Source organism: Chrysemys picta, chromosome 7, assembly GCF_011386835.1.
Source record: "Chrysemys picta bellii isolate R12L10 chromosome 7, ASM1138683v2, whole genome shotgun sequence".
Lineage (NCBI taxonomy): Eukaryota > Metazoa > Chordata > Testudines > Emydidae > Chrysemys > Chrysemys picta.
This window is the reverse complement of record NC_088797.1, coordinates 90,060,775-90,081,829: the sequence shown is the minus strand read 5'-3', so window position 1 is coordinate 90,081,829 and position 21,055 is coordinate 90,060,775. Positions and strand designations below refer to the sequence as shown.

General features: G+C 44.0%; 1 long non-coding RNA gene across 1 annotated transcript in view; it reads right to left on the bottom strand.

Annotated features, from left to right (window-relative positions):
- Positions 1 to 807: 807 nt before the first annotated feature.
- LOC135972944 (uncharacterized) overlaps positions 808 to 21,055 on the bottom strand; it is a 146,162-nt gene continuing 125,914 nt past the window's right edge. The window contains exons 3-4 of the long non-coding RNA XR_010589555.1: positions 2,601 to 2,721; positions 808 to 1,091 (exon numbers count right to left, since the gene is read on the bottom strand). This is a non-coding gene — a long non-coding RNA (uncharacterized LOC135972944). The remainder of the gene's footprint in view (positions 1,092 to 2,600; positions 2,722 to 21,055) is intronic.

Genomic DNA, 21,055 nt, shown 5'->3' with positions numbered 1-21,055 from the left:
TCTCCTAGTGCCTATTCAGAGCTCTTGAATAAAGTTGGTTTGTTTCTCCACCCCGGTGTGTCTATTGTTGCGGCGCACACTGGGCAACGAACCCCGCTGTTGCCCCCCTCGGGCCCTTTGAGCCGGCAACACTGTCATGAAAACAATCTTTCGAACGTCACAAGCTCTAGTGCTCTTAAAGATGTAAATGTATTCCTACCTTTAATCTGTAGCTCCATTGTTCTGTTAATGAACCTTCACAGCTTTTCTGACTTTACTTTCCATACAAAACATGCATCCCCAAAATTCAGTCTTATTTGTTGACAATACAAACCTTGTCAAATGATGTAGAAATGTCTATTGTGTCTCTTCACTTTGTGCTGCTTTGATAGCGGGAAATGTGCAGTTCAACGGGATGCACATTTTTTCTCTTAAGGAAAGATAAGTGCTTTTCAGAAGAGATTTTTTCATTTCCATTATTCTACCTTCTCTACTGTCTGTCCTTGGATTAGTTATAATTTGACCAGTGCATCTGGAAAAACTAATTGTGCATGTAATACATAGAGCATAGTTTTGGCTTCTCAATTAACAATAAAGGTTCTGTAACACAAAATAAAACTTCAAATCTCCTTTCTCCCATCAGCTAGATTGTTCAATGTGTTTTATGCACAGAGTAACCAGCTGCCAGGAATAAATCAGTTTTGCAATAATCTTTTTGCTCATCGTCTCACAAAGTAAATATATTCCAAAATATATACATGAATAAGCAAATAAACAATCACTGGTAATATGAGCATAACAGAATCACTGCTTTTTTTTATTGGGCATAAAATAGGATGAGATGAAGGTCAAAAAAGAGGATATACAAGAAAGCTGCAAGTGAAAGGCTAGGCACCTTAAAATTAGAGTTGTATGTGATGTATAATATTCAATGTGACATTTCAAATGTTGAAAGGAACTTAATTCTTTTTAGATTTGATGGTCACCGTCAATTTAAATAGCTATTTGATCTGGAATTTACAACAAGATAAAACAAAGTGGATTTTTCTGCCACATCTTCTTGACATTTTTTTATAAGTTTTTTTCCTTTGAGTCTTGATGATGCAGCTTCCCTACAAGAAGAGATACAGTAACAGCCTAAAGAATCGAATAGAATTGGGCTTTATGTCTTTAATACCCAAGGTATCCCAAAGCACTTTACAAGCAGTGGCGGCTCCAGGCACCAGCGCTCCAAGCGTGTGCCTGGGGTGGCAAGCCACGGGGGGGGGGGGGGCGCCCTGCTGGTCCCTGCGAGGGCAGCAGTCAGGCAATCTTCGGCGCCATGCCTGCGGGAGCCTTCGGCGCCATGCCTGCGGGAGATCCGCCGGTCCCGTGGATTCGGCAGCAATTCGGCGAAGCTGCGGGACCGGCGGACCTCCCGCAGGCATGCCGCTGAATCCGCAGGACCGGGGACCTCCCGCAGACATGCCACCAAAGGCAGCCTGCCTGCCATGCTTGGGGCGGCAAAAAAGCTAGAGCCGCCCCTGGAAACAAAGACACACTAGCACCCTTAGACAGGCGTTAAAGGGCCATCACCGGCTTAAGCAGCCATTCTCCAGCAACAGGAAGGGGTAAACAAGAAACATTGCATCACAGGGATGGTTCAAATTGCACATGCGCAACAGACTGCATGTCACCATGACTCAGCAAGGATGTTTCTAGTACAAGAGATCATATTATAAGAAGGGAGGAAAACTCTTGACTTCACCTCTCCTCCCCTCATCTCTCTGCTAATTATATCAATGGCTCTCAAAGAACTGAACAAAGAGGGAGGGGTCCTAGGCTGGAAGGAGACCCAGCCTGTGAAATTTACAACAGCGTATGGTGAAACAAAACCTTTACTTTTAAGTTCACTTAGCTTGTTAAGTTAGGTATTAGCTTGCGTATTACTCTTTTATTTTGCAACCAATTCTGACTTTCATACCTTAATACTTGTAATCACTTAATATCTATCTTTTTGTAGTTAATAATTGTATCTTATTGTTAGGTCTGTCAAATGATTAAAAAAATTAATTGTGACTCATTGCAACATTAAAAAATAGTCACGATTAATCAGTTTTAATCACACTGTTAAACAATAGAATACAATTTATTTAAATATTTTTGCATGTTTTCTATATTTTCAAATATATTGATTTCAATTACAATACAGAATAAAAAGCTTACAGTGCTCACTTTATATTATTTTGATTACAAATATTTGCACTGTAAAAAAGATAAAAATAGTATTTTTTAATTCACCTCATACAAGTACAGTAGTGCAATCTCTTTATCGTGAAAGTGCAATTTACAAATGTAGAATTATTATTTTTTACATAACTGCACTCAAAAATAAAACAATATAAAATTTTAGAGCCTACAAGTCCACTCAGTCCTACTTGTTCAGTCAATCACTAAGGGCTGGTCTACACTACAGGGGAGTGATCTAAGTTACGCAAGCATCTGAAGAAGTGGGCTGTAATCCACGAAAGCTTATGCTCTAATGAATTTGTTAGTCTCTAAGGTGCCACAAGTACTCCTGTTCTTTTAACTTCAGCTACATGAATAACGTAGCTGAAATCGACGTACTTATATCTACTTACCACAGTGTCTTCACTCCGGTGTGTCGATGGGAGACACTCTCCCGTCGATTCCCCTTGCGCTTCTCATTGAGGTGGAGTACCGGAGTCAAGGCTAGAGCGATTGGCGGTTGATTTATCGCATCTATAGTAGACATGATTGTGATGGGTTAGGTCACAGGAACCCCCTTGGGACAGTCACCTGATGTGCTGAGACTACCTCTGAGCCCATTCTCTCTGCCAGTTTGGGACTTCAGAACCCTGTCCTGTTGAGCCAGATACGCTAATCTGCTCCAACACAGACCCAGAGTCTGACCCACGCCCCCAAAGCTGCAGACTTAACTGAAAACAGCTTAGAAAGTGCTCCTGTCTCTAGCACCAGATACCCAGTTCCCAATATGATCCAAACTCCAAATAAATCTGTTTTACTCTTGTCAAGGCTGGATCCCCACTTTGAACTTTAGGGTACAAATGTAGGGGCCTGCATGAAAAACTTCTAAGCTTAACTACCAGCTTAGCTCTGGTTCGGCTGCCACCATTTCAATGGATTCCCTTCCTGGGAAGCCTTGAAAAACCTTCACCAAATCCCTGGTGAAAACAGATCCAAACCCCTTGGATCTTAAAACAAGGGGAAATTAACCATTCCCCTCCTTCCTCCCACCAACTCCTGGTGAATCAAGATCCAAACCCCTTGGATCTAAAACAAGGAGAAATTAACCATTCCCCTCCTTCCTCCCACCAACTCCTGGTGAATCAATTCCAACCCCCCTGGGATCTACAACAGGGAGAAATTAACCATCCCCCCTCCTTCCTCCCACCAACTCCTGGTGAATCAAGATCCAAACCCCTTGGATCTTATAACAAGGAAAAATCAATCAGGTTCTTAAAAAGGAGGTTTTTAATTAAAGAAAAAGGTAAAAATCATCTCTGTAAAATCAGTATGGAAATTAACCTTACAGGGTAATCAAACTTAAAGAGCTCAGAGGACTCCCCTCTAGTCTCAGGTTCAAAGTACAGCAAACAAAGATAAACACTCTAGTAAAAGGTACATTTACAAGTTGAGAAAAACAAAGGAAAACTAACACGCCTTGCCTGGCTATTTACTTACAAGTTTGAAATAGGAGAGACTTGTTTAGAAAGATGTGGAGAACCTGTATTGATGTCTGGTCCCTCTCAGACCCGAGAACGAACACACTCCCAAACAAAGAACACAAACAACAGCCTTCCCCCCCCCCCAAGATTTGAAAGTATCTTGTCCCCTTATTGGTCCTTTAGGTCAGATGCCAGCCAGGTTACCTGAGCTTCTTAACCCTTTACAGGGAAAAGGATTTTGGAGTCTCTGGCCAGGAGGGATTTTTATAGTACTGTACACAGGACAGCTATTACCCTTCCCTTTATAGTTATGACAACTCTGTATAAAGCTTATACAGGGTAAACTCATAAACTGTTCGCCCTCTATAACGCTGATAGAGAGATCTGCACAGCTGTTTGCTCCCCCAGGTATGATTACTTACTCTGGGTTAATTATTAAGGAAAAGTGATTTTATTAAGTATAACAAGTAGGATTTAAGTGGTTTCAAGTAATAACAGACAGAACAAAGTAAGTTACCAAGTAAAATAAAGCAAAACACGCAAGTCTAAGCCAAATACATTAAGAAAATCTCACCCTCAGAGATGTTCCAATAAGCTTCTTTCACAGACTGGACTTCTTCCTAGTCTGGGTCCAATCCTTTCCCCTGGTACAGTCCTTGGGTATGTCTACACTACAAAATTAGGTCGAATTTATAGAAGCCGGTTTTATAGAAATCGGTTGTATACAGCCGGTTGTGTATCCCCCCACATAAAATACTCTAAGTGCTCTAGTCGGCGGACCGCGTCCACAATACCGAGGCTAGCGTCGACTTCCAGAGCATTGCACTATGGGTAGCTATCCCACAGTTCCTGCAGTCTCCGCCGCCCATTGGAATTCTGGGTTGAGATCCCAATGCCTGAATGATGCAAAACAGTGTCGCGGGAGGTTCTGGGTACATGTCGTCAGGCTCCTCCCCCTCCGTCAGAGCACTGGCAGACAATAGATTCGCGCCTTTTTACCTGGGTTACCTATGCAGACAACATACCACAGCAAGCATGGAGCCCGCTCAGATCCATCGTCATCGTACTGCAGTGGCTATCAGTCATGCTGCACCGTCGGCTGCCAGCTTACGATGTAAAAAATAGATTTGTTCTGTATTCATTTGCTTCCCCTCCCTCCGTAAAATCAACGGCCTGCTAAACCCAGGGTTTTGAGTTTAATCTTTTTTTTGGGGGGGGGGGGGGACATTCTGTGTGACAGTTGTTTGTGTTTCTCCCTGATGCACAGCCACCTTTCTTGATTTTAATTCCCTGTACCTGTACGCCATGTCGTCACTCGGCCCTCCCTCCCTCCTTCCCCATGTCCGTCAGATACTAGTTTCATGCCTTTTTTCAGACCAGGCGCCATAGCTAGCACTGGGATCATGGAGCCCACTCAGATCATCGCGGCAATTATGAGCACTATGAACACCAGGCGCGTTGTCCTGGAGTATATGCAGAGCCAGGACATGCCAAAGAGAAACCTGGACCAGCCGAGGAGGCAATTGCAGCGTGGCGGCGAGAGTGATGAGGAAATTGACATGGACATAGACCTCTAACAAGGCACAGGCCTCAGCAATGTGCAAATCATGGTGTTACTGGGGCAGGTTTATGCCATGGAACACCGATTCTGGGCACGGGAAACAAGCACAGACTGGTGGGACCGCATCGTGCTGCAGGTGTGGGACAATTCCCAGTGGCTGTGAAACTTTTGCATGCGTAAGGGCACTTTCATGGAACTTTGTGACTTGCTCTCCCCTGCCCTGAAGCACCAGAATACTAGGATGAGAGCAGCCCTCACAGTTGAGAAGCGAGTGGTGATAGCCCTGTGGAAGCTTGCAATGCCAGACAGTTACCGGTCAGTCGGGAATCAATTTGGTGTGGGCAAATCTACTGTGGGGGCTGCTGTGATCCAAGTTGCCAGGGCAATGAAAGACCTGGTGATATCAAGGGTAGTGACTCTGGGAAACGTGCAGGCCATAGTGGATGGCTTTGCTGCAATGGGATTCCCAAACTGTGGTGGGGCCATAGACGGAACCCATATCCCTATATTGGCACCGGAGCACCAAGCCACCGAGTACATAAACCGCAAGGGGTACTTTTCAATGCTGCTGCAAGCCCTGGTGGATCACAAGGGACATTTCACCAACATCAACGTGGGATGGCCGGGAAAGGTACATGATGCTCGCGTCTTCAGGCACTCTGCTCTGTTTCGAAAGCAAGAGGAAGGGACTTTCTTCCCGGACCAGAAAATAACCGTTGGGGATGTTGAAATGCCTATCGTGATCCTTGGGGACCCAGCCTACCCCTTAATGCCATGGCTCATGAAGCCGTACACAGGCAGCCTGGACAGGAGTCAGGACCTGTTCAACTACAGGCTGAGCAAGTGCCGAATGGTGGTGGAATGTGCATTTGGACATTTAAAAGCGCGCTGGCGCAGCTTTCTGACTCGCTCAGACCTCAGCGAAAAGAATATCCACATTGTTATTGCTGCTTGCTGTGCGCTCCACAATATCTGTGAGAGTAAGGGGGAGACATTTATGGCGGTGTGGGAGGTTGAGGCAAATTGCCTGGCCGCTGATTACGCGCAGCCAGACACCAGGACGGTTAGAGGAGCACAGCAGGGCGCGGTGCGCATCAGAGAAGCTTTGAAAATGAGTTTTGTGACTGGCCAGGCTACGGTGTGAAACTTCTGTTTGTTTCTCCTTGATGAACCCTCCGCCCCCCCCACCCGGTTCACTCTACTTCCCTGTAAACCAACCACCCCACCCTCCCCTCCCCACTTTGAGCACCGCATGCAGAGGCAATAAAGTCATTGTTACTTCACATTCATGCATTCTTTATTAATTCATCACACAACTAGGGGGATAATTGCCAAGTTAGCCCGGGATGGGTGGGGGAGGAGGGAAGGAAAAGGACACACTGCAGTTTAAAACTTTAACTCTTATTGAAGGCCAGCCTTCTGATGCTCGGGCAATCATCTGGGGTGGAGTGACTGGGTGGCCGGAGGCCCCCACCGTGTTCTTGGGCGTCTGGGTGAGGAGGCTATGGAACTTGAGGAGGAGGGCTGTTGGTTACACAGGGGCTGTAGCGGCGGTCTCGCTCCTGCTGCCTTTCCTGCAGCTCAATCATACGCTGGAGCATATCAGTTTGATTCTCCAGCAGCCGGAGCATCGACTCTTGCCTTCTGTCTGCAAGCTGACGCCACCTATCATCTTCAGTCCGCAACTTGCTCTGTTCATCCCGAGATTCAGCCCGCCACCTCTCCTCTCGTTCATATTGTGCTTTTCTGTAGTCTGACATTGACTGCCTCCACACATTCTGCTGTGCTCTATCAGCGTGGGAGGACATCTGGAGCTCCATGAACATATCGTCCCACGTCCTCTGTTTTCTCTTTCTAATGTTCACTAGCCTCTGTGAAGGAGAAACATTTGCAGCTGGTGGAGGAGAAGGGAGAGGTGGTTAAAAAAGACACATTTTAGAGAACAATGGGTACACTCTTTCACGTTAAATTTTGCTGTTCACATTACACAGCACATGTGCTTTCGTTACAAGGTCGCATTTTTCCTCTTATAGTGAGGGCCTGTCGGTTTGGTGTGAGAGATCACTCACGCAGTGCCAGGCTACAGAATTCGGCTTGCAGGCAGCCATGGTAAGCCACAGTCTTTTGGCTTTTTTAACCTTCTTAACATGTGGGAATGGTTTTTAACCTTCTTAACATGTGGGAATGGTTTCAAACAGCAGCGCCCTCATTTCCCATATCAAGCATGAATTGGGTTGGCCATTTAAAATGGGTTTGCAATGTAAAAGGAGGGGCTGCGGTTTCCGGGTTAACATGCAGCACAAACCCAACTAACCCCCCCTCCCCCCTCACACCCAATTCTCGGGGATGATCACTTCACCCCTCCCCCCACCGCGTGGCTAACAGCGGGGAACATTTCTGTTCAGCAGAGCAGGAACGGGCACCTCTGAATGTCCCCTTAATAAAATCGCCCCATTTCAACCAGGTGACCGTGAATGATATCACTCTCCTGAGGATAACAAAGAGCGATAAGGAATGGATGTTGTCTGCATGCCAGCAAACACCGGGACCATACGCTACAATGCTTTGTTATGCAATGATTCCAAACTACGTGCTACTGGCCTGGCGTGGTAAAGTGTCCTACCATGGCAGATGGGATAAGGCAGCCCTCCCCAGAAACCTTTTGCAAAGGCTTTGGTAGTACATGAAGGAGAGCTTTCTAGAGATGTCCCTGGAGGATTTCCGCTCCATCCCCATACACGTTAACAGACTTTTCCAGTAGCTGTACTGGCCGCGATTGCCAGGGCAAATTAATCATTAATCATTAAACATGCTTGCTTTTAAACCATGTGTAATATTTACAAAGGTACACTCACCAGAGGTCCCCTGTGTGCCCTCAGGGTCTTGGGTGAGTTCGGGGGTTACTGGTTCCAGGTCCAGGGTGACAAACATATCCTGGCTGTTGGGGAAACCGGTTTCTCCGCTTCCTTGCTGCTGTGAGCTATCTACATTACCTCCATCCTCATCTTCCTCATACCCCGAACCCTCTTCCCTGTGTGTTTCTCCAGTGAGGGAGTCATAGCACACGGTTGGGGTAGTGGTGGCTGCACCCCGTAGAATGGCATGCAGCTCCGCATAGAAGCGGCAAGTTTGTGGCTCTGCCCTGGACCTTCCGTTTGCTTCTCTGGCTTTGTGGTAGGCTTGCTGTAGCTCCTTAATTTTCACGCGGCACTGCTGTATATCCCTGTTATGGCCTCTGTCCTTCATGGCCTTGGAGACCTTTTCTAATATTTTGCCATTTCTTTTATTGCTACGGAGTTCAGCTAGCACTGATTCATCTCCCCACATGGCGAGCAGATCCCGTACCTCCCGTTCGGTCCATGCTGGAGCTCTTTTGCGATCCTGGGACTCCATCACGGTTACCTGTGCTGATGAGCTCTGCGTGGTCACCTGTGCTCTCCACGCTGGGCAAACAGGAAATGAAATTCAAACATTTGCGGGGCTTTTCCTGTCTACCTGGTCAGTGCATCTGAGTTGAGAGTGCTGTCCAGAGTGGTCACAATGAAGCACTGTGGGATAGCTCCCGGAGGCCAATAACGTTGAATTCCGTCCACACTACCCCAATTCCGACCCGCTAAGGCCGATTTTATCGCTAATCCCCTCGTTGGAGGTGGAGTAAAGAAACCGGTTTAAAGGGCCCTTTAAGTCAAAAGAAAGGGCTTCGTCATGTGAACGTGTCCAGGCTTAATTCGATTTAACGCTGGTAAAGTCAACCTAAACTCATAGTGTAGACCAGGCCCTTGTTCCAGCTCAGGTGATAGCTAGGGGATTTCTCATGACTGCAGCAGGAATTTTTTGTCTCTCTGGGTCCCCACCCCTCCTCCTAAATAAATCGACTGCGTTGATCCGGCCGGTAGTGTAGACCAGCCCTAAGACAAACAAGCTTATTTACATTAACGGGAGATAATGCTTCCTGCTTATTTACAGACTATGGGACAGGGTCATGATTGATTAGTGCAGTGCGGGGGGTAGAGACACCAGGAGGGTGGGGTCTGGCAGTGGCAGCTCTGAAGCGTCCTTTACCTGCTTTGCATCCTCACGGCTGCTGGCAATTGCCCTTACTCCTCTCATCATGTAAAACAAATCAATAGATTATTGAGGGGAAAAGAGGGTGAGAGACCGGCTCCGAGGAATCCAGAGACATTTCAGTAATCTACGCATCTCATCTGGATATTATGGAGTCTTTTGTCTCTGGCCTCCTCCCGCTTACTGTTGCAGCTGGTGCCTCCCACCCCATCCAGCCTCTGCCGAATCCTGTCTGCACAGGTGTGCGATTAATGCTCGTTTTTAAAAAAATTGAATTTGTTTTGAGTTAATCGCATGTATTAACTGCAATTAATTGACAGTCCTATTTATTGTTTTATCTTAACCGGTGTGTTTGGATTAGCAGGTGTGGGAAACTCCATTTAGGATAACAAGTCTGGTGCATGTATCATTTCCTTTGATGAAATGACGGACTTCCTGTGAGCTTGTACTGTTCAGTAGTGTGCTGGACAGATTGCTGGGGGAACAAGGCTGGGACTAAGAATTTGAGAGTATGTAATTTGTCCTTAATGTAATGCATGAGTGACTGGTCAGCGTGCTCATGTAATTAGCTGGGGGTGAATTTGCATGCTGAAGGCTGTGTGAGCCGGCCAGGTGTGGCTGTTCTGACAGCAAAGCAGTGTAAAAGGCACCCCAGACGAGAGAGTTAAGGGGACACCGCTGTTCAACGGTCCACACTGTACCTTGGGGAACGTCACAGTGCGGGCCACTGCCCAAAGAATCCTAGACAACAGTTGACCTGCCCCTCTCCAGCCAGGACCGGCTCCAGTGGTTTTGCCGCCCCAAGCGGCGGGGGGGGGAAAAAAAGCCGCGATCGGCGGCACTTCAGCGGCAGCTCTACTGCCACCGCTTCATTCTTCGGCGGCAGGTCCATCCCTCCGAGAGGGACCGAGGGATCCGCCGCCGAAGAGCCCGACCTGCCGCCACTTCCCCTTGGCCGCCCCAAGCACCTGCTTGCTGAGCTGGTGCCTTTAACCGGCCCTGACCAAACACATCGTGGAGGCTATTTATCCATAAAGCATAGCCTGTAAGGTATCTACAGAAAGCTCGTAACTGGTCAAGAGTCATAATCATTGCCAGACGTATGTACGGGTAATGTGTAAGGATGGGAATAATGTATTTATATTGAAAGTCTGCTTTATGAACTTGGTGTAAACGTTAGTTGTCTGGTAATAATATGTCTTGGTGATGACCCATTCAGGTAGGAGGGAGTTGTCACCCCTCCCTGTTTAGCAGGAGAAGTAATGCCAGGCTCAATTGTCCACTCTTGCTCCATGCCAAGACTATCAATGGAAAGCCATCAGAGACAACAATCAAAACAGCTTGGCGGGAATACAAGAGCATTACAACAGACAGGGATCACCCTGCCCTATGAATAAAGACAAAAGACAGTTTCAATATAACACAAAATGGGGAGAGGCACTGTGCATCCTTTCACTGAGGAGACATCTCAGGGGAGCCGGGGTGTTCTCATGAAAAACCAGAGCCTGGTTCCTGTGAAGGCAACCTTTTCTGCAACAGACTGCAATTTGGGGAGTAGGAGGGAGAGGGGGAGAGGGGAACAGGCACATGTCTCACAGAGATCCTGCAGCCCTGGCCCTTGCCCTCCTCCAATGGCTCCTGCTTCCGAGGGCCTCCCGGTGCAGAGATGGTAAGGGGGGCCTGTCCCTAGTAGATGTCAGGCTTGGACCCTCTCTCCTCCCCAGTGCACTGCTCCCTTTCATTGGTTGCACTGGAGCGAAGGGGCTGAGTGTGAGGGGAGAAAGGGGTCCTGTTACCACAGTGCTGTCTGTTCAATGGGGCTGGGTCCTCCCTCTTACTGGACCATCCCCCACCTCATCCAAGGACTGGAAGAGTGGCTGGCCGGAGATGTCCCAACCAGGTCTAACAGACCCTGCCTGAGGTCCTCTGTGCTCCCCAAGCTGGCTTTAAGGACTAGAAAAACCACAGGTGTTCAGGTCTGACTTAAAAGCGAGTAACAGTAACTAGACAGAAGAAGGTGAGTTAAAAGTGAAATTGTAGTTTTTAGCTTCTTTGAGTGTGGGGAGGTCTCTATTACTGTTGCAAAGCAGAGTAGATCAAAGCACACTAGTGAACTATTAGTGAATGGTAGCAGGGTCTACATGGACAGTGTGCTATAGTTTTACACCCTAGTTTGCCAGACACTGACAATTTGACTATACATGCCCTTAGTCACTCTCAGTGGAGGTTTTGGTGGGATGTTATGGTATGGCTTCTTCTAACCAACAAGAGAGTATTACTATTCAGAATCCAAACCAACACAGTGATGTGTATTATATGTCACAGGTAAATTCAGAAGAAATACTAAGCCTGAAAAACTACAAATCTGAAACTAGTTGACCATGTGCTAAGTGTTACAGAAAATGAAAAAAAAAAAATACATGTGCTAAGTAACAATCTACCAGTGAGTAAACAAAAACTACTCTAACTGAAATGAGATGTGGACGAAAACAAACATAGGAGACAGACAACATTAAATGAATTGATGTAAAATGGTGGCAAAAGTGATATTCCATTTATAGGAGAATAGTTGAAGCTCCACAAGGAACAACACAAGACTGAGTAAATGGTGAAAAGTAAAATTATAATTCCTAAATCATTGACAAAAGAAATGGTAAATGTAATTTATTCTGGACATCTGGGAATTAAGACATAGGGCCTAAGTCTGTATATTTTGTGCACCTCAACAGAAGAAACAAAAAGTAAAGTTTTGGGGATTGATCCTGAAAAACAATTCAGCACATAGTGACCTTTACTCCCATAGTGTTCTATTGTATTGGTGAGGATCCATGTAAGGATATGGTCAGGTTCTTTTTCAAAAATGTTTTTGCAGGAGAAATTGTGTGAGAGGAATACATGTATTCCTAACATCAAAAGCCTTAATTAAGGATCAGTCCCGCTTCCAGTGAAGTCAACAACAAAACTCCTGTTGACTCCAATGGAATCTTGATCAGGCCAAACGCCAAACATCCTTCATTCATGAAATATTAGCTTGTCCAGGCAAATGCAGAGAACAAACATGTTCATGTAGACTTGAAATGTGTATTTGCTAATAGAAGACTGCTACTGAAGAGGCTTAACATACTGTTTCACAGCTTTGGGATACTGAGGACAACCTTGTGATTAGGCTTATAAAATACACACTAGTGAGGGTACAGTACATGTAAAGAGTTTTATCAGCAATAGGCTACAATTTGTCAGTAAGGAACCTCATAGGCTTGCTCAAGAGTGAAGATTTGAACATACTATTCTGTCATGAAGAAATTCATCAACAAAGTTTTTGGCATAGAAGAAAGTATATAGTATACAAAGGCCCAGGAGAAAAAAGAAATGGTCCAAAGAGCAGTATCTTGGAATATATTAGAAATGCTTCTATAAGAGAGTGGGGCTTACTAGTCTGAATGTTGATGAACAGGGTTGAAATGAAAAGGTGTCTAACATCCCTTCTAGAATGTATTGGTCAAGTAGGAGCAAACAGATAAAATCAACACTAGATTAGCAAAAGTGCTTCCAAAAAGAGACAGCCATTTAGATGGCACATGGAAGACAACTCCTGTGATGCTCACAGCAATGCACCATAAGCTAAAATATTCAGATGCAGTAGACGACATCTGATGAAAACTGAATGAGTAATAAAGATGATCTGTGTTTTTGGGGCACAATAATGAAGAATCTCCAACATGACTTAGAATCTATAATCAAAATAAGTGCATACAAATTACTGGACAATGCAAATATAAAGATACAACTGAATGGTGAAGTAACAAAACATCCAGTGGAAGAGTAATCTGCCAAACGTGATAGAAACTATATGTCACCTAGTTCAAGTGCCTGAAATAGAAAATAAGTTTTGTTCTGTCAGGGCCGGCTCCAGGCACCAGCTTACCAAGCAGGTGCTTGGGGCGGCCACTTCAGAGAGGGATGGCACGTCCAGCTGTTCGGCAGCAATTCGGCGGATGGTCCCTCACTCCTGCTTGGAGCGAAGGATCTCCCGCCAAATTGCTGTCGCAGATCGCGATTGAACACCATTTTAATATTTTCAGATGGGCTCTGTCTGTGTGCCCAAGTCCCTGTGATGGTATTGCAGCTGGGAAAAAACCAGAGGACCCTCGTGTCATATGAATTATCTTGGGAGTTAACCAGATAATACTCGAGTATTTAGTGTCATCTACTGTGCTAAAGAATTAACTGTGTTGTTTTAATGATGTGACACAGTAATTTCTGTTGCTGAATAGAAGTTCATAGTCTAAAGAAATTCAATTGTGTGGTGCATTTGTTTCATTTTAATTACACTATTCTCAGGAGAAGACAAAAGATGGTCTCTTGAAAGAATATTAATTGGGAATTTCAGCCCCTAACTTCAGAAGTTTGAGATTTGTCTTTGCTCTTTAAAATCTTTAACTGCTGGTGACAGTTCCATTACAATATTTGACTGTAGCTTAGCAAACGATATCAACCATTTCTGTGAAATGTAATGAGGAAAAAAATGTTTCTCTACACTTATTCCCCACCCTCCTGATAAGCCTACAGATCCATGCTTGTCCAGTTTATTACGAGCATCTTTAATCAATACTATTTCTACAGTTTGACACGTTGAAATCTCCAGTTAGTATTTTTACTAGTTTGGATGAAACCTGGGTGGATTCTGACTAGAGATTTTATTTCACATTGGAAACGGTTCTTATTTGGGGAGATGTCACAGTGAGAAGTATGGTCTTAATGCCTATAATAGAAAGGAAAAGAAATGGTTCTCTCCAGTAAGCAATAGTCCCCTTAATATGTGGTCACATAGCAGAAGGAAGGAACAACCAGCTGTGCTGGGAGGAAGGAGGATTTAGCTATTGTATAATGTACATCCCAATTTGCAGCATTTCATTTCTACAGAATTCTGACAGTCTATTATATTAATTGAGTAACAAGGTTAAAATTTCCAAAGACCAGAACTTTAACATTTTTGTTTCTCTTTTTACTTATTCACTGACACCTGTCTTTACTGTAAAACTCCATGTTCTCTTAATACATAGGGCTAAACTCACAGGTTAGCTGGATTGGGCCTCGGACGTTGGAATAAATAATAAGCACTTCAATTTCTTAAAACTACTCTTTAAAAAACTCAAATGTCCCATTGTTTAGAGGCACACCCGTAAAGTATGCAGTCTTTTCCCCAATGCCATAGAATCCTCCCTAATTCATACACAAGCTGCCCCACTTACATAGCCCACTCACATTTAACTTCGCCCTCTAACATTTGCAAAAATATAGGTAAAGGTCAAACAAAACTGGCAGAATATTAGAAATGAATCCCTTGGACACTTGTGTAGTAAAAAGCCTGCAAAATTTTCCAAACACAGGGTTTTCACCTGTTTTCCCTTCCCCATTCCTGCTTCTCTTTCCTCTGCATTGGGTGTCAGCTTTTCTCAGAATCTGTCAGCCTGGAGCAAGTGCAAACAGATGGACATCATACCAAATGGACTGAAGGTAAAAAATCCATTGCAATCAATATACTACAATGACTATTGTGAGAGATTGTGCCACACACTCTCAATGAAACTGAAGAACCACTTGATCAGCATCCTGTACAGGAGAAGATCAAGAATGAGCTCTCAGAACTGGAGACTCTCATACAATACCAACCTTCCACACAAACTTCCATGTGGCTGGACTTTACAAAAATAAGACAAGCCATTTACAATGCACACTTTACTTCTCTACAGAGGAAAAAGGACAGTAAACTATCTAAACTCCTACATGCCACAGGGGGCTACAACAGTGGTATCATTAACTCACCCAACAAAATTGTTAATCTATCCAATCACACACTTAGCCCAGCAAAAAAGTCTGTCTTATCTCAGGGACTCTCTGCCGCACCACCCCCACGCGCATGATACAGTTCTGCAGTGATCTGGAAGCCTACTTTTGCCATCTCCGACTCAAGGAATATTTTCAAACACACCACTGAACAGAGCACTTACCTACAGGAACCCTCCTACCAACACTATAAGAAGAATTCTGCGCCGACTCCTCCTGATGGTTGAAATGACAGACTGGACTTCTACATAGAGTGCTTCCACAGACGTGCACAGGCTGAAATTGTAAACAAATGGCATCACTTGCCCCATAACCTCAGCCGTACAGAACACAATGCCATCCACTGCCTCAGAAACAACTCTGACATTATAATCAAAGGGACTGACAAAGGAGATGCTGTAGTCATCATGAACCGGAGGCGCCAGGCAACTCTCCACCACCACATTTGACAGGCCATTATCCTTCAATCCCACTGAGGACTACCAAAAAAAACCTACACCATCTGCACAAGAAACTCCCTGCTATAGCACAGGAACAAATCTACATAGACACACCCCTAGAGCCCTGACCAGGGGTATTCTATCCAAGATCCATAAACCTGGAAATCCTGCTGTAAGAGAGCCAATGCCTGAGATGATGGGGCGTCCCATCATCTCAGGCATTGGCTCTCTTACAGCAGGATTATCTGGCTATTTGGACTCTCTCCTCAGACCCTACACTACCAGCACTCCTTGCTATCTTTGAGACACCAACAACTTCCTGAGGAAAGTACAATGCATTGGTGATCTTCCTGAAAACACCATCCTGGCCACCATGGATGTAGAAGCTCTTTACACCAATATTCCACAAGAGGATGGACTACAAGCTGTCAGGAATAGTATCCCTGATGAGGCCATGGCACACGTGGTGGCTGAGCTTTGTGACTTTGTCCTCACCCACAACCATTTCAGATTTGGGGACAACTTATCCCTTCAAGTCAGCGGCACTGCTATGGATACCCACATGACCCCACAGTATGCCAACATTTGTACGGCTGACTTAGAACAACGCTTCCTCAGCTCTCGTCCCTTAGTGCTCCTCCTCCACTTGTGCTACATTGATGACATCTTCATCATATGGATCCACAGGAAGGAGGCCCTTGAAGAATTCCACCTGAATTTCAACAATTTCCACCCCACCCATCAACCTCAGCCTGGACCAGTCCACACAAGAGATACACTTCCTGGACACTACAGTGCAAATACGGTAAGTGATGGTCACATAAACACCACCCAATACTGGAAACCTACTGACCGCTATACTTACCTACATGCCTCCAACTTCCATCCAGGACACTTCACACAAACCATTGTCTACAGCCAAGCCCTAAGATACAACTGAATTTTCTCCAATCCCTCAGACAGAGACAAACACCTACAAGAGCTTTATCAAGCATTCTTAAAACTACAATACCCATCTGGGGAAGTGAGGAAATAGATTGACAGAGCGAGATAGGTACCCAGAAGTCACCTACTACAGGACAGGCCCAACAAGGAAAATAACAGAACACCACTGGCCATCACATACAGCCCCCAGCTAAAACCTCTCCAGCACATCATCAATGATCTACAACCTATCCTGGAAAACGATTCCTCACTCTCACAGACCTCAGGAGGCAGGCCAGTCCTTGCTTACACTCAGCCCCCCAACCTGAAGCAAATACTCACCAGCACCTACACACAACAACACAGAAACACTAACCCAGGAACCACTCCCTGTAACAAACCCTGTTGCCTACTCTGTCCCCATATCTACTCTAGCGACACCATCAGAGGACCCAACATCATCAGCCACACCATCAGGGGCTCATTCACCTGCACATCTACTAATGTGATATATGCCATCATGTGCCAGCAATGCCCCTCTGCCATATACACTGGCCAAATTGGACAGTCTATACGTAAAAGAATAAATGGCACAAATCAGACATCAGGAATGGTAACATACAAAAGCCAGTAGAACACTTCAATCTCCCTGGACATTCAATAATAAAAGTAGCCATCCTTCAAAAATAAATAAATAAAAAACCCAACAACAACTTCAAAAACAGCCTTCAAAGAGAAACTGCAGAGCTACAATTCATTTACAAATTTAACACCATCAATTTGGGCTTGAATAGGGACTGGGCAAGGTTGGCTCACTACAAAAGCAACTTTCCCTCTCTTGGTATTGACACCTCCTGATCAGTTATTGGGAGTGGATCACATCCACCCTGACTGAATTGGCTTTGTCAGCACTGGTTCTCCACTTGTAAGGTAACTCCCTTCTCTTCATGTGCCAGTATATTTATGCGTGTGTCTGTAATTTTCACTCCATGCATCTGAAGAAGTGGATTTTTTTACCCATAAAAGCTTATGCCCAAATAAATCTGTTACTCTTTAAGGTGCGACCAGACTCCTTGTTGTTTTTGTGGATACAGACTAACACGGCTATCCCTCTGATACTAAGAATATTTCTGTGGGCCTAGTTGGCTTCCAGAACCACAACCAAAATTTACCTTTCATGTCACTCATGGGCTAGGAGATCAGCATTTTCCATTTTTTTCTCCTTGTAACATTCCAGATTTTGAGCTCACTATAGATGAAAATGAAGAATTTCAATCTCCATAAATTTTTAAGTGAAGTCTCTTATGAGAACCCAGAAATGATCACTTATTTTACATTCTTTATAAAATGTGTTTAAGTCTACATGCTCTTGACATTGCAATAAAATGCCATTAAATTAATGAGTAGTCAAGGTGTATGGGTGGATTCAAGAGGACAAAAATTGTGCTATAGTAATACCAACAGACCCCAGTCATTGGCCAGCGGGATCAAACCTGGGGCATCTGGAGCTTAGTGCCTGAGCCTCCCAGATTGCCCACAAAAGTATCCGTTATGCTTGGATAAAAGGAGATTCCCCACAACACACTGCTGCATGGTGGGCAGGAAGTCTGTAACTACTACTTCTGGAATCCTGACCTCCAACACACACACACACACCCCTACCCCCAGAGAGAGCAACTCCACAGGTTCCACTGCCTGCAGGCCTCGAAGAGGGGCAGACACTATATTTTGTAATGGAACACTGACTTTCACCTGTTGAACTTCAAAACATTGTGCACTTGCAAATGAATAATCTTGTCTGTGATGCTTCTCTTCGGGGTTTAAAGCCGAAAGAAAATTGTACAAGTTCTTTTATGTTATGACACGTAGACATTGCTGCTTTGATTTTCAAAGGCTTCCTTTCTTTTGTTTCATTTATGATCTTGTAATGTGCAACTTTTATGTTTTGTGATAATGAATTTCTCTTAAGGGCATCTGTTGCATCGTTCTTTGATCCCCAATGGAGAACTGTAGCTCAACCATGCTGAAAAATGTATGCTACCTGTGATTTGTATGGGACGGAGGTGTTAACATAAACACAGATAGAGCAACCACCTCACTTGTATTTTTTATAAACTATGCCTTCTCTGTCTGTTTTGAAGAAAACTGAGGGACTCAGAAAGAGTCATATTTTCTTGCTCTCATGTCTACAGAGATTAAGTCTCCAATGCTCTTTTCAAGATCTAAGCAGGTGCATCTGGGGTGGGGGGACACAGAGGTGATGAAAGCAGATCACCAGCATCCTCTACCCTTCATCCGATTCCATATAAGGGACCCCTCGCCCCCCAGTCCATGAGATAAGGACGCTGTGGAGGTGTCATACAACAATTAGTAGAGGACTGGACTATGAGCAGCCTTCTGTGGCCTCAAGCCAATGGGAATAAATAACAGCTGTGAGACATCGCTGAATAAGATACTGTCAGCATTTCCTTATGTTGCTTTCATCTCTGTATAGTGAATATTCCCTTCCTATTTTGAAGGGAGATTTGGGACAGCAGTCACAAGAAATCCATTTCACTACAATTTGTGTGGGGAACATGTGACCATTGAGAAAGGGATATATTCAGGAGTTATGCCAAGCAATTAGCCTAGACAGATGTCAGTACATCTGTAGGTTTGGCTGGCCAAACCTTGCTTACTCTGAGAGGGGGACAACCCCCTCTCCTGACGGGGCAACTGAAAGGAGATTCAATGAACTGAAATGTGCCGAGTTCAGAGGATGACCCATTCAGGGGACGATATGTCTCCATATCATCATCGCTGATATGCTATGGGATTATTTTCTCATCCCATGCACCACAATGAAGTAAAACTCCTCCCACTCCTTCAGAATATTGTCTGTAATATAGTTAGGCATGGCAGTATTCAATTTGTTTTATTATTATTTTGAAGGTAACATCAATGTTTATTTTAAGTCATTTATTGATTTACATTTTCATAATTATGGGTTTTAAGCTTTTTTCCATTTTAGCTATTGAAATTTTCACAATTGTGGAAAATTATAGGGGAAATCAGACACTTGTTTAATGACAATAGAGATTGAGATTCAAAACCTTTATCACCATTAACACACAAATTAACATCACAGGTTAAAAAAAATTACAAAGTAAATATCCTTCAATCAAACTGTAATAAATTATCAAAGCAGCAAATTTCTTACTTTACCTATCAACAAATTTTGTTCATCATCAATGGAAATATTTTTCCATCAGTTTGTGCGTGTGTGGGGAAATCAATGTTTGCCTACCTTTACTGATAAACATCTAACCCTTCCAAGCCTAATTACAATATTGTTCATGTTAATATTTTGGTCAATCTATAATTTATGCTCAATAAATGATGTGTGTTATATACAGTATCAAACCAACAGATACAGAAAATTGTTAAAAAACTCATAAAAAACATAATACACCTCTACCCCAATATAATTACGAATTCGGATATAACACGGTAAAGCAGTGCTCTGGGAGGTGGGGGGCTGCGCAACTCCGGTGGATCAAAGCAAGTTCAATATAACGCAGTAAGATTTTTTGGCTCCCGAGAACAGCATTGTATCGGGGTAGAGGAGTATACTATAAATGTAAAAATAGAGAACAACAGCTGCCTGTGACTACAAAAAACAACAACCAGAGAAGCCTAAAAGCAAATAAAGCTACGACTAAATGCAGCATTGGCCAACACTATCACGTTAGATACATCTTATACATGTTCCTTCACCTCCCCTTCACTTTCTAAAAATCTACAACACAATCTTTACTAGAAATTTTAGTCCTATATAACTAGGGTGACCAGACAGCAAGTGTGAAAAATCGGGATAGGGTATAATAGGAGCCTATATAAGAAAAAGACCCAAAAATTGGGACTGTCCCTATAAAATCGGGACATCTGGTCACCCTATATATAACCTAAAACTACCATAATAGTGCTTGGAGTGGTGAGGGAGGATTGTCTGCTTGAAAAGATTATTGTGCAGTTCCCATACAGACTGTTGTGGGTTGAGTTAAAGTGAGGTGTAACCACCGCTCTTCATTTTTGTAGTTGTAAGTAACTAGTAAGTTCCCTTATGGAAGCAGGTAGCTGAAATGATAGCATCTTCCAGTCAAAACCCAAGCACATGGTAACACCCAAAACAAAGGCACAGGTGAGGAATTTTAAAAATGTATGTAGAGGGGCTCATTTTTGTTTTAGTAGAGGGGTATCTGAGAGAGAGAAGAAGAATAGGAGAGAAAGAAACACAGGGAAAGAGCAGAAACTTTGGACTACGCACTGACTGGAAAAGAGGTTTGGAATTAGGATCAATGACTCTCTCTCTCTCTCATTTGATTACTGCTTTGTTCAGGGAATCAGTAGTTTGTACATTCTTTGATACAATCCTGTTTTATTTACAAAAAGATAACTCCATTCATCAGTTTCTTCTTTTAATGGAAACAACCTGCAGGGCACTACATTTTCAGCTAACTGCTCAGCTCAAAATGGATAGCTACACTATATTTTATCCAAATTAATGTATA